Raw genomic sequence first — 13310 nt, forward strand, 5'->3', positions numbered from 1 at the left:
AGGAAAACATGGAGGAACAGAGTGGAGATGACTAAGACTGCACAGGAGTGATTGAGACTGGGTACCTGATAAGAAATGCCAAGCCATCCTTAACAAAAAAGTAGGAGAGATCTGTGTGCTCCAGGCAGCACTCCTCAAACTTAAATGTGCACACCAGTCACTGGGGAGCTTGTTAAAGTACAGATTCTGAGTCCACTGGGTCTCAGGGGACCCCACCATCTGCGTTTGTAATAAGCACTCGGTTGGCACTGATGATGCAGGTCCAAGGGCTACAGTTGAGCAGTCAGGCTCCAAAGCAGTCAGGTGGATGTGATTAGGTTGCCCTCTAGTGATAATCCCATGGAAATCCAAGGTGTTTCTTTAACAGATCCAGGTCAACTAAGATTTTTTAAAAGAAATTATGATAAAATTACTAATACTAAATCAACTGGAAATTTATACAACTTTACAGAAAAATAATCAATATTAAGCTCTTTATTATTTATATTACTTAAAACCCGCTTTTACCATGTACAAATGGAGAATCTTTTGCTTCTAACCTTCTGCCATCCTTCAGGCTGGGAATGCCAGACCCATCTTTACCCCACATTAACCTTTATCCAGATAGTCACAACTACTCCCAACAATACTGTTTTCATCCTGTTGCTTTTTTTTTTAAGTTTATTTATTTATTTTGAGAGAGAGAGTGGGGGAAGGGCAAAGAGAGAGGGGGACCAAGGATCCAAAGTGGGCTATGTGCTCATAGCAGAGAGCCCGATGTGAGGCTTGAACCCATGAACTGTGAGATCCTGACGTGAGCTGAGGTCAGACGCTCCACCGACTGAACCACCCAGGCGCCCTAGTCATTTTACTTCTTTTTTTTTTGTAATGTTTATTTAATTTTGAGACAGAGCACAAGTGAGGGAGCGGCAGAGACAGAGGGAGACACAGAATCTGAAGCAGGCGCCAGGCTCCAAGCTGTCAGCACAGAGCCCCATGTGGAGCTCGAACTCTCAAACCACGAGATCATGACCTGAGCTGAAGTTGGATGCTTAACTGACTAAGCCACCCAGGTGCCCCCATTACTTCTTGAAAACCATTATTCAGCTCTCCTTAGCCACAGCGTAGTTCAGACTTCACAGTCTGGCACTCAATAGCCTCTACAACATGACTCTAATTTTTCCAGCCTCGTTGGAACTGGATTGCTGTACATGCATTATAATATTACAATACCCTGTTAGGTGTACGTGTTCTAGATGGATGTATTCTGCCATCACACTTTTAGGGAGCACCATACCTGCCATGTGCCAGGTGCTGTGGGTCGGGGAATATATTATCTTGACATCAAGCAGGTTATGTTTTTTTAATCTGCTATTTTTTACATACTAGTAGTTTATAGAAACACTCCAAGGCATTGACAGAGTTCATTGTGTAACCATGTACAGGGTTTGAAATTTTTTGATGTTATTCATGTATTGCTTTGTATACAGATCTATTTTTAGAGGAGGTGGGGAGGAGAATCTATCTTTTGGGGCTATATACCCCAAAATAGAATCATTGAATTCAAATTATAGTGAATTTCATAGCTCATTATATATTGAAAGATTTCCTTTCAGAGACTGAAAATATTTTCTGGTTTCCCAAAATAGTACACAAAATATTTATACTAGTTTTCATGCAGTACCTATCTCACTGGATTTCATAATTTAAAAATATTTTTGTACTTGGACAGATACATTTAGGGCCACAACTAGCCTGTCAGTGCCTTGGTGCAAGTGGGAAGAAAGCAGCCACATAAGCATATCTTTGTGTACAGGCACCTTCATATACAGGAAAAAGTTTCCCTTCCTCTGGATGGACATGGGTCCATGACAGGGCAGAGGCTTTGTGGGTGGAGTGTGAGCTAGATTTCGGCCACCTTCTCTCATCTTTAAAGTGCACACTCTGGATCTTCACCCATGGGCTCTGTATTTATTTAACAAACATTTTGAACCTCTGCTAAAATAGATTAGATCATAACTTTCATACAAATACATAATGAGTACATTTGAAAGATTTTATCCAACCCATTAATTAATGAGGGATCCAGGAAGATGTTAATACTGGCTCGAAGAGCATTTGCAGAGCTGAGCACTTACAGGAAATTTAATCAAGGATTGTCAGGATAAGATTGCGCGGTTAGATAAAAACTGTCTAATATCTCACAGGGCAATAAACTGTAACTTTTGTGGTTATATTTTACACCAGACAGCTTATTTGCATCTCTACCAGACCTCTTTAGGTTAACCTTTACAAAGTTGTAAAATAGCTTGGTCGATAGGAAGTAAATCAAAGGGCAAACCTCACACTTCCCTGAATGAACACCCAGAAATTTATTTTGCCTTTTTCCACATTTTGCATAACTATTCTGACAGTTTCCCTCATTTGCTCAGAAATCAGAAATAACCTCCAAAGACTATTCTCAATACAAGAAGACGGGTCTCATACGATTTGGTTAGTTTGATTGTTTACATAGGTATAGCAAGAAAATTAATTAATTAGCCACTGGGACAACTTGAGTTTGCTCTGCAAATCTAGAACCATACATTATTGGGCCACTACCAAGCCCAAGGTGCTGTATTTATGTGATTTTACCTGAATTACTTATTCAGACCTAAATAGGAATCATTTTCAAACACTCCAGATGTAGTCTTGCACAGTTTATTTTCCCATTATTTTTAGGTAAAAGGGGGACAAATTATTATTAAATCTCTACAAATAGTTCCATCATTATTAAAAGTAAGGAGATTCAGTAAAAATGTTTGTTTTTGGAATTCTGAGGGATCAGTGAGAATCAGATACCATTTTACTTATTAATTCATTTTAAGGTTTATTTATTTATTTTGAGAGTGAGAGCATGCACATATGGGTGGGGAAGGGGCAGAGAGAGAGGATGAGAGAGAATCCCAAGCAGGCTCTGCACTGTCAGCATGGAGCCTGATGCGGGGCTCGAACCCACGTGAAATCATGACCTGAGCTGAAATCAAGAGTCAGTTGCTTAACCGACTGAGCCACGCAGGTGCCTCAGATACAATTTTAAGTGTTTTCTATATCAGTTTACAACACGTAGGCCACTAAACTGAAAGTGAGCTATAAGTAGCTTGAAGAGACAGAGAAAGGGCTTCCTATTTCCATGAAAACTAGAGTACTTGAAATAGTATCAATATTTCAAATGAAATGCCACAGTGAAATTTCCCTCAATTCAATCCTATGGAATTGATTGTCGTGTGGCTGGATCTTGGGTCAGCAATCTGCTTTCATGAGGCGTGTCTGCATCTGGTCTAAAAAGAGTCCTGGAAATCCCCACTTAGTTCACTGGAATAGTCTGAATGTTATCTAAGCAATGTCAACTCACCCGTACACAGGAGTCTATTCTTTGAAGTATCAACAGTTTAAAGGACCTGTCCCAGTTTTTTTGTTTTTTTTTTTTTTTTTTAATTTTTTTTTTCAACGTTTTTTATTTATTTTTGGGACAGAGAGAGACAGAGCATGAACGGGGGAGGGGCAGAGAGAGAGGGAGACACAGAATCGGAAACAGGCTCCAGGCTCTGAGCCATCAGCCCAGAGCCTGACGCGGGGCTCGAACTCACGGACTGCGAGATCGTGACCTGGCTGAAGTCGGACGCTTAACCGACTGCGCCACCCAGGCGCCCCTGTCCCAGTTTTTTGTACAGAGTTCTGTTTAGTCAGGTTCTAGTTTAGTCCACAACCTTCAGACAACCACACACCTGTATGATCATGAGACTGAATAGTTGCGGTTTATTTATTATAGTAGACAATAGTATCAGAATGGAAGAAAGTAGAATTCTCTATTGGGATCAGTACATAACTGTTTCTTTAGGGTTTAATCAATGTTTTACTTGAAAGTAAGAATATATTACAAATAGTGAGAGCATTTATAATCTCTAAGATCATTTCATAACATATACACATTTTAGAATATTGATATTTATAACATTTTACCAATTACAGACAACCTAGGGAAGGCTGAGCATCTCTTCTGATTTGACAGTTTTTTTACATGCAGTTTTTACAATAGTGTTGAGCGAAAAAAGAAATACATAGCATACCAAACAAACCCAATTATTTCCAACATCTTCCTTTTAAAAGGTGAAAAGAATACATCTTTGCAATTTCCAAGGGCCCTCTGGGAAATTTCAAAGATACTTTATTTATTTTTTAAAAAAAATTTTTTAACGTTTTATTTATTTTTGAGACAGAGAGAGACAGAGCATGAATGGGGGAGGGTCAGAGAGATGGAGACACAGAATCTGAAATAGGCTCCAGGCTCTGAGCTGTCAGCACAGAGCCTGACGTGGGGCTCGAACTCACGGACCGCGAGATCATGACCTGAGCCGAAGTCGGCCGCTTAACCGACTGAGCCACCTAGGTGCCCCATATTTTTTTTATATTTATTTATTTTGAGAGAGAGAGAAAAAGAAAACATGAGTGGGGGAGAGACAGAGAGAGAGGGAGACAGAGGTTCTGAAGGAGGCTCTGTGCTGACAGCAGAGAGCCCAATGTGGGGTTCAAACTCATGAGCAATGAGATCATGACCTGAGCCAAAGTTGGACACTTAGCTGACTGAACCACTCAGGTGCTCCCAAAGACACTTTAAGTTTAAAAGACAGGCCCTCCCTTTTTTCCTAAATTTGAAAGCTTGGTTTTGGAGAGACAAAATCAAAAGAATAATCAGGGGATATTTGGATACTTGATTAAAATAGGATAATAGGGGGTCTGGGAATCAATACTTGGTTACTTATTTAACCAATGTAAAAATATTTTAAGATAAATGGGAGAAAGCAGCAGGGTTGTAAGGAAACTTAGCTCTTTCACAAGTGAGGAACATTATGTGTTTTGTTTTGAATAATCAAGGACATTATTCTGGTAAACTATGGGATCTCTGTTATCTGTGCAGATTTCAAAGAATATAAATGATAACCTTTTTTTTTTTTTAACATTTTTTATTTATTTTTGAAAGACAGAGAAAGACAGAGTGCCAGCAGGGGAGGGGCAGAGAGAGAGGGAGACACAGAATCCGAAGCAATCTCCAGGCTCTGAGCTATCAGCACAGAGCCCGATGCAGGGTTCAAACCTGCTAATGGTGAGATCATGACCCAAGCCAAAGTTGGATGCTCAACTGACTGAGCCACCCAGGCACCCTGGTAAAGGATAACTTTCAACCACTGCTTGTTAAGAGCTCTAGGACCAATCTGTCATATATCAGTGAGAAAGCTACATTCTAGTTTTGCACTAGTAGAGTACATGGAAATAAATGTTTCACAATGTCCCTCTCCCTTTTGTAAACAATTACGTAGTGAATAAACCTATCAAAGCTGGCGAACTTGGTTAGAATTGATCTATATAGGGGCGCCTGGGTGGCTCAGTCGGTTGGGCGTCTGACTTGGGCTCAGGTCATGATCTCATGATTTGGTTCGTGAGTTCCAGCCCCGTGTTGGTTTCTGTACTGACAACTCAGAGCCTGGAGCCCACTTTGGATTCTGTGTCTCCCTCTCTCTCTGCCCCTCCCCTGCTGGTGCTCTATCTCTGTTTCTCTTAAATAAATGTTAAAAAAAAAAAAAAAAGAAAAAGAATTGATCATACATAATGGTTGCATCTCTGACTCAGCCAAGTGTAAACTAAGGCAAATAAAATCTGCTTCCCTCACACCCTCAGCAACTTGCTATCTACTTGAATTTTATCTTTCATTTTACTCTTGTACATTCTGAAGCAAACTTGTATTTTATGTTAGGACAAAACTACTTTCTTTTTTCCTTGAAAACGAAAACTCAGTCCACTGTATACGACTTGTCATTACAGTTGTAATTTTCTATCATTTTTGCTGCAAGTATAGTTTTAACCATGCATATTAATTTTAACTTTTAGCCAAAGTAACTAAATTATATTTCAAAGAGAAAACTGGGAGGCAGGTAATTGAGAACTGTCTGTTACATACAAGCATTTCAACAGACTAACAAACTCCCCTCAACAGCCACACACTTACACCTTCTTTCATACCTTAAGGGGCAAGATGAGCACATTTCTTTTTCTTTTTTTCTAAGTTTTTATTTAAATTCCGGTTGGTTAACATACAGTGTAATATTAGTTTCAGGTGTACAATTTAGTGATCCAACACTTCCATACATCATAGTGCTCATCACAAGTGCACACCTTAATTCCCATCAGTTATTTCACCCCTCCCCTCCCCACCCGTTCCCCTCTGGTAACTGTCAGTTTGTTGTCTATAGATAAGAGTTTGTTTCTTGGGTGGCTCAGTAAGTTAAGCGTCTGACTCTTGGTTTCGCTTCAGGTCATGATCTCACAGTTCATGGGTTTGGCCTCTGCGCTGTGAGCATGGACCCTCCTTGGGATTCTCTCTCCCTCTCTCTCTCTGCCTCTCCCCTGCTTGCTCTCTGTCTCTCTCTCAAAATAAATTAATTAAAGAAAAAAGACTCTTTGTTTGCTTCTCTCTCTCTCTTTTCCCTATGATCATTTGTTTTGTTTCTTAAATTCCACACAAGAGTGAAAAAAATGAACGCATTTCTTAACATGACCTAAAGATATAATCACTTGTGTATTAAAAAAAAAAAAAAAAAAAGGAAAACACAAAATTAAAATCATGCTTAGTAATCAGTGTTCAATATTCAGTCTTGGAAATTATTCAGGTATCAAAAGATTATTTATTAATTAAATTGATGTGTTATTAATCCAAGTTTTTAAGTTACCTAAGGATTTTGGAAATTTATTTAAACTAAACCACTATAAAACATAATTACTGTTATAAAACACTAGTTGAAATTATGACTCAATTTAGTTGAATACAAATATACATTTAAATATCACAGAGGAGTCATGTTAGCTTATTTGATAGGTAACCTATATAATGAATTTATGGAGTTTATGTTAACTAATATCTTGTTGCGAAAATAAATCTAAATCTTATGAAAGAGCAAACTGTATGTTTTAGATTACTTATTACTGATAAACAAGAAAAAAAACATAAAACTATTTATTTTCTTTCTTAAACCAAAATTGTCAAACCAGTCTGATTTGTGCAAAGATCCACCTTAATTATTTAAGCTTAGATTTTTAAAACATTTCTGAGTTAGCAGTTTCTGTAAGAATGATTTTTTTTCCCTAAAAGTTTAGCACATTTATGGGGCACCTTGGTGGCTCTGTCAGCTGGGTGTCTGACTCTTGATTTTGGCTAGGGTCATGATCCCGGGGTCATAGGTTCAAGACTGCTTAAGATATTCTCTCTCTTTTTCTTTCTCCCTCTGCCCCTCTCCCACTTGTGCTTGCACACATGCACTTACACATTCTCTCCCTTTCTAAAATTAAAAATTAAAAAGAAATGTTGAAACTGTAAGCCACAATTCTAAACCTTGCAAAAATATATTTAAAAAAATAAAAAATAAATAAAAGTTTAGCATGCTTAAATTATTAAAGTTACAGTTTATTTTCTGTAAAATTTGAGAGTATTTTATTTCTCTGGGCACTTACTTATGCCTATAAACAATTAGAGCTCCTTTAACTTAAGAGAGGTAATTATTAAGAACCTTTGGATGTAGGGAAATATTTCACACTTGCACAATTAGACGTAAAGGCTGTTCTAAATTGTAGATACACAGGTGTATAAACACATAGTTTATAGCTTCAGTTTTATGACCATAGTGACAGATCAAAGTAAACACAGAAATTCAATAACTCAATTGTTGTAATCTCAGAGCTCCCTCCAGTAGACATCAAATACTTGGTTGATTGACTTGAGCTCACTGAGATACAAACAGACAAACAAACAAAAAGACAAGCCAGAGTCTCTCTCATCTGTCATCTATAGAGAATAAATGTTCATTATCCATTCTATAGACAACTGAAATCATTAGGCTGTGTCAGCAAATTTCTAGCCATTGCTGCCATTAGTAGGGAGTAATTGATTGGCCTTATATGAACCAGAAACAAAAACAAAATCAGAAAATCAGGAAGAAAAAAAATCCACCAAAATCACTAGTTTTATCACTGCTTGAGAATCACTCTGGAAACCAAGAAAAGACGTATCTGGGCATAAGCAACACATGGGTGCACATCTCAAGCAAGGCAGTTAAATTGGGTCAGTCAGGTAAGTCCATCTGGATGTCTCGAGGTGATGACCTCTGAAAGTGCTAAAGTAAATTTTCAAGAAGGTAAAATCTTGACTGTCATGCAAATATAAAATAAACACTAAACCAATAAATTGATAAGAGAATGGATAAGATTTTAAAAATGTCTCAAGGAGCATTTGGAGGAGCTGCCAATTTATAAGCAGCTTAGTATCCTACAAGGCCATCAACTAATCCGTGGTATTGCTTCTGACACTGGACAGAAATTATTTGCATCCTTACCAGACAAAAATTCACAGTGAATCTGCCCCTGTGGAATTGAAAATAGCCCAGTCAATACAATCAAAGATGCAAACCCAGCACTACTCTGAAAAAACACTTAGAAATCTTTGCATATTTCTAGTTTTCGTGTCTTACCTATCACTTTCTTCCTTGTGGAAGGACTAGAGTTACAAAGACAATTAAGGGTTTTTGGGGCACCTGGGTAGCTCAGTTGGTTGAGCATTCGACTTTTGATTTCGGTTCAGGTCATGATCTCTCAGTTCCCTTCATCGGGCTCTGTGCTGACATCACAGAGCCTGCTTGGGATTCTCTCTCTCCCTCTCTCTCTGCCCCTCCCTCTTGCTCTCTCTCTCAAAATAAATAAATAAACATTAAAAAAATACGAAGAAAATTAAGAAGTTCTCAATTATTGTGTGTGGTAATAGTACCTTCATTTATTTTAAACAACTTTCTTTTAATTTTTATTGAAACTAAGTGCTTACATGGGTGTTGTCTTTCTGTTTCCCTGCATGTAAACTCTTAATTCTTCTACTCTGAATCACTCCCAGAATGAAATCTGGACATTTAATAAACACTTTTGGTTCTGTTATTTGTATGTTCTTAACAGAGCATTTGTCACTTGTATTCACACAAATGTAATTTTTTTTTAAGTTTATTTATTTATTTTGAGAGACAGAGAGAGCACCAATGGGAAAGGGGCAAAGAAAGAGGGAAAGAGATAGGCAGGCTTCACACTGTCAGTGCAGAACCTGGTGTGTGGCTCAAACTCATGAAATGTGAGATCATGACCTGAGCCAAAGTCAGACACTTAACAGACTGAGCCACGCAGGCACCCCCACACAAATGTAATTTCTTGACTGTTGTTTTTCTTGACATGTACAAAATATGTTCATTATGCAATCATAAATTTTAAAAATATCCCAACATCTTAGAATGGACAATATCTTTCATTTTTTCATTCCCAAGTTTATTTCTCTTTCCCAGCTGGATAAGCTGGTGCTTGAGAGATTGGTTACATTTTAATTTTTTAACCCACTTGTAATAGTTTGCAGTTCGGGAAGTTTACTCTGTTTTGCTCATCTGGAATCCAGCTGTAGACGTATTCCAACAGCATTTAATAGATAGAGGTTCCTTTTCCCCTCTGCTGTACTACTGCTTGTTTATAATTCATTAAGTTCATATAATTGGTGAAGTTAATTTCTGAAGAGTCTTGTTTAGTTTTTATCATGATCTTAAAGTAATTTCCTGTCTGTAATATCCCCTTAAATTAAAATTCTCAAAAAATATTTTCTAAGACTTTATAAATTTGTGATGAGGTATATCCAGAAAGAAGAAAACCCAGAAAGAATATAAAATATTTCTGTGTATTTTAATGCTGAGGGACCCCATTTAAGTCCACACCTTGGTTTTGTAGTTTTCATTGATTAGCTCTCTTGGTCCCCAAGTTAAATTAACGCCCAAGTATTTTGAGTCTCGTTTTGATGGTGGTGTGGGTCATACATTGTAAATAAAATCTTACTTTTAAATTAAATTATCTAGCTGTATTTCATTGATAAAATGAGTGTGGTAGATTTTCTGGTTTCTCATGCAGGAGATTCTACTTGAGGTATAAACCCAAGATATGACTCCAGGCCCTGAGGTCACCAAGCATCTTCCCTCAATTAGAGACAGTAGCCCAAAGCCGTTAGGAGTCCTGAGGTCTGAATCCTGTCTCTGCCACTTCCTAGCTGTCTGACTTTCAGCAAATTAGTGAACCCTTCTGTGCCTTGGTTTCCTCAGATAAAAAATGTGAGTAATAGTACTTACTTCACAGGACTGTCAAGAGGATTAATTAAGGTAATATATGTAAAGATTTTAGAACGTATCTGGCTCCTAGCAAGCACTCAATAAATGTTATTATTATTATTATTAAGGATTCCCTAATCCTTAGGTTAAGTGAGGGCAAAGAAATGGAGAGACATTGCAGAGGATGGGATAATTTGATATCTTTAGTGATTGGCCCTGAATAGCCAGGTTTGTCTTGAGTATTTGATGAAGATCTACACGCACTCTCAAGAAACCAAGTTGTCAAAACCACCTTTCAGAAATCAAAAAACAACAGCAACAACAACAACAACAAACCGCAAAAACCCTTGAATAGGATCCTTTTTGTGATCCTCATTGCCTTTTTCATCACCAGTGAATTTTTGCTTTACAATGCAAATTTAATAAACATCCCTTATTTTGTTTTGTACATTCCATTAAAAAAAAAAAAAAAAAAAGAATTGGCCACATGTTCCAAGAAGAAAACCTGATTTTGTACTCTGTATGCAAAGCTGCTAACATAGTCACTGGTTTTGCCAATGTTTATCATGCATTATGTTTTGCTTCAGTTGGCATAATTTCATGCTACATTAGCCATATAAGCAAGATTTATGGTGAATGATATCTAACAGTTTCAATTAGCAAAGATGCCAGGTGTGTGGTGTTGGAAAATTATAATGGGAAGATTCTAACCTTGTTCATAGAGCACCCTAGTTACTCAAAACATTATTTTAACATCTGTTCAAGTCACATTCATTAGCAGTCATTTGCAGTATTGTGAATGGAATACTGATTTCCAAAGACAAGGCAATCAACAGTTGCTTGATTTGGAAACAAAATGGTTCCTGTTATTTTGCATGACAGTATCAGAGTGTGGCTGCAAAGAATGCTGTTCTGGTTTGACTAAGAAAATGAAACTGGCTGCAGGATCATCTAAAAATCTGGTAGATTGAGGGGAAAGCTGGAGAGAGCCTTCCCTTCCCCTCCAAGTCCCATCCTTCACCAAGTCCAGCTGCCACTTCCATCCAGCCATTGGCCATCAGTGCTTCCTGCCTGTCTTCTTCTCTGTGGCTTCTGCTGGGTTTGGCCTGCATCAGCTCTCACACGGAGTATTGCAGAGCTACCTGCCACCCTCCTGCCTCTAGCTTTGTCCCCTGCAATGACTTGTCCACATTTTTGCTGCCTGAGTGATTTCTCTAACATACAAATATGATTATTTTACTTCCTTGATCAAAGTTGTTCAGCAGCTCCCTGCTTGCTAGCCACATGATAGAACCAAAACTTTTGTCCTTGGCAAAGACTATCAGGGTTGTCCCTGCCTTCCTGGTAAGCCTCATCTCCCTCTGTTCCATAAGCTCCATCCTCTGGAGGTTCCCTTTACTTGCTGTTCACACTTCTGCTCAATTGCTTTCCTCTGTAAAGAATTCCCTGAAGCTGCCAGCAGACCCAGAGGGTCTTCCCCTGTGCTCATACAGCACTTTGTAGTGTAGCTTCATAATAAGAAATAAAACATTATGTTGTTGCTGGTTGTTTAGTGTCTCTCTCCACTACAATGATAGCTCCTTGAAAGCAGGGGTCATACCCTTCCTTTACATCTTTGAATTCCCAGGGCCTGGCATGTCATGAGCAATACCTATCTGTTGAATGAAATTTAGATTGTAAATTAAATAATATAAATGTAAATTTTCACAATAATTTAACTAAAAAATAAGAAAAATATTTTTAAAATAGTAGCTATCTTTCATCATGTATTTACTATTTTACCAGATGCTTAGGCAAATATTTTTAATTTTGTTACATGTTTCCTAAATTCCAGTGCATACTATCTTACTTAGTTTGACTCATTTTTTACTAAGATAAATGTATTTTAAAAGAAAAGTTGATATTGCTACCGCATGTGGAAAACTAATATTACTGTCATAAATGGAAATAAAGAAGTAAACTATGTAATACAAGCAGTAGTATATTTAATCAATTCGCCAAAATGTGCTCCAGTGAGAGGAAGAAAAGTGTTTAAGATCAGTCAGGAAATAAGGATATTCAGCTCAATTTCACATAGCTTAAGAAAAATTTATGAAGATCTACATTAATGAGAATGTTTTAGTTTTGATGTAAACTTGAGCCAAGATTTCTAATTCACGTGCATTCATAGCTTGAGAGGTGATTACATGTAATTTCCTCTTTTGATAGTTTCTAACAAAAGTGATGTAAGCGATTTTTGTTTGACAAATTTTAGTTAAAAGAAGCCATCTGAAGAGATTGCCAGAATTTGTACTTGTTTTGAGTTATTTGGTAATGATGCCCAAAATGATGGGGAAAAAAAAAACAACATTCCTTATTCACTCGAGGCTGGCAGTGAGATTGGAAAAACACTTATGAGAATCTTTTTTTATTAGTGTTAAGTTGTTTGAGAATCTTTTTCAAAAATTTCTTGACAAGATCTTTGGCTGAGTTCAAAACCAATTTGTTCAACTAACAAAAGGGACCAAGTATGTCATAATCAAAGAGTGTCCCTCCCTGCATCTAATTTTATGGCCATTGTGTACATTTTGCCTCTCCTGTGGAATGCCTGCTTTGTAGAAATAAATTCAAGTTGTTCAGATGGCCAAATGTAACTGAGATTATTCTAATTGCAAAGTTATCCAATCATGGATATTAACTTTGAGAATAAAAGTTTCTTTCAGAATGACTTTGTCCTCATGGTTTGAATGGACATTGGGGAAACCAAAAAGCTTCAATGTCAAACAGTAGCTCTTTGGAGTTACTGCCTTTCTTCACACAAAACTGAAGAAAAGTTGAGAATTCAGTTAAATGGACGAAAACAACTTTTTAATATACCTAAGTACTTCCCTTTATCTTCACACATTTGAGAGCTTCTCTATGTTTCTAACAGTGCATAGATTTTAGATTTAACATCTGGAATAGTAGCTTGAATAGATGAAATGAGTCCTCTTGGCTTTAGCCCTATATGCATTCAACATGTGATCACTGACACACTAGTGAGCTGGACCCACTGTGTTAACACTCTCCTTGTAAAGAATCGTGGCAAGAATTGTAATCCTTGTAAAGAATTATGGCAAGAGTTTCAGTTATTGTAGGTTTAAAATG

The sequence above is a fragment of the Panthera leo genome, chromosome B4, assembly GCF_018350215.1.
Source record: "Panthera leo isolate Ple1 chromosome B4, P.leo_Ple1_pat1.1, whole genome shotgun sequence".
NCBI classification, from domain to species: Eukaryota; Metazoa; Chordata; class Mammalia; order Carnivora; family Felidae; genus Panthera; species Panthera leo.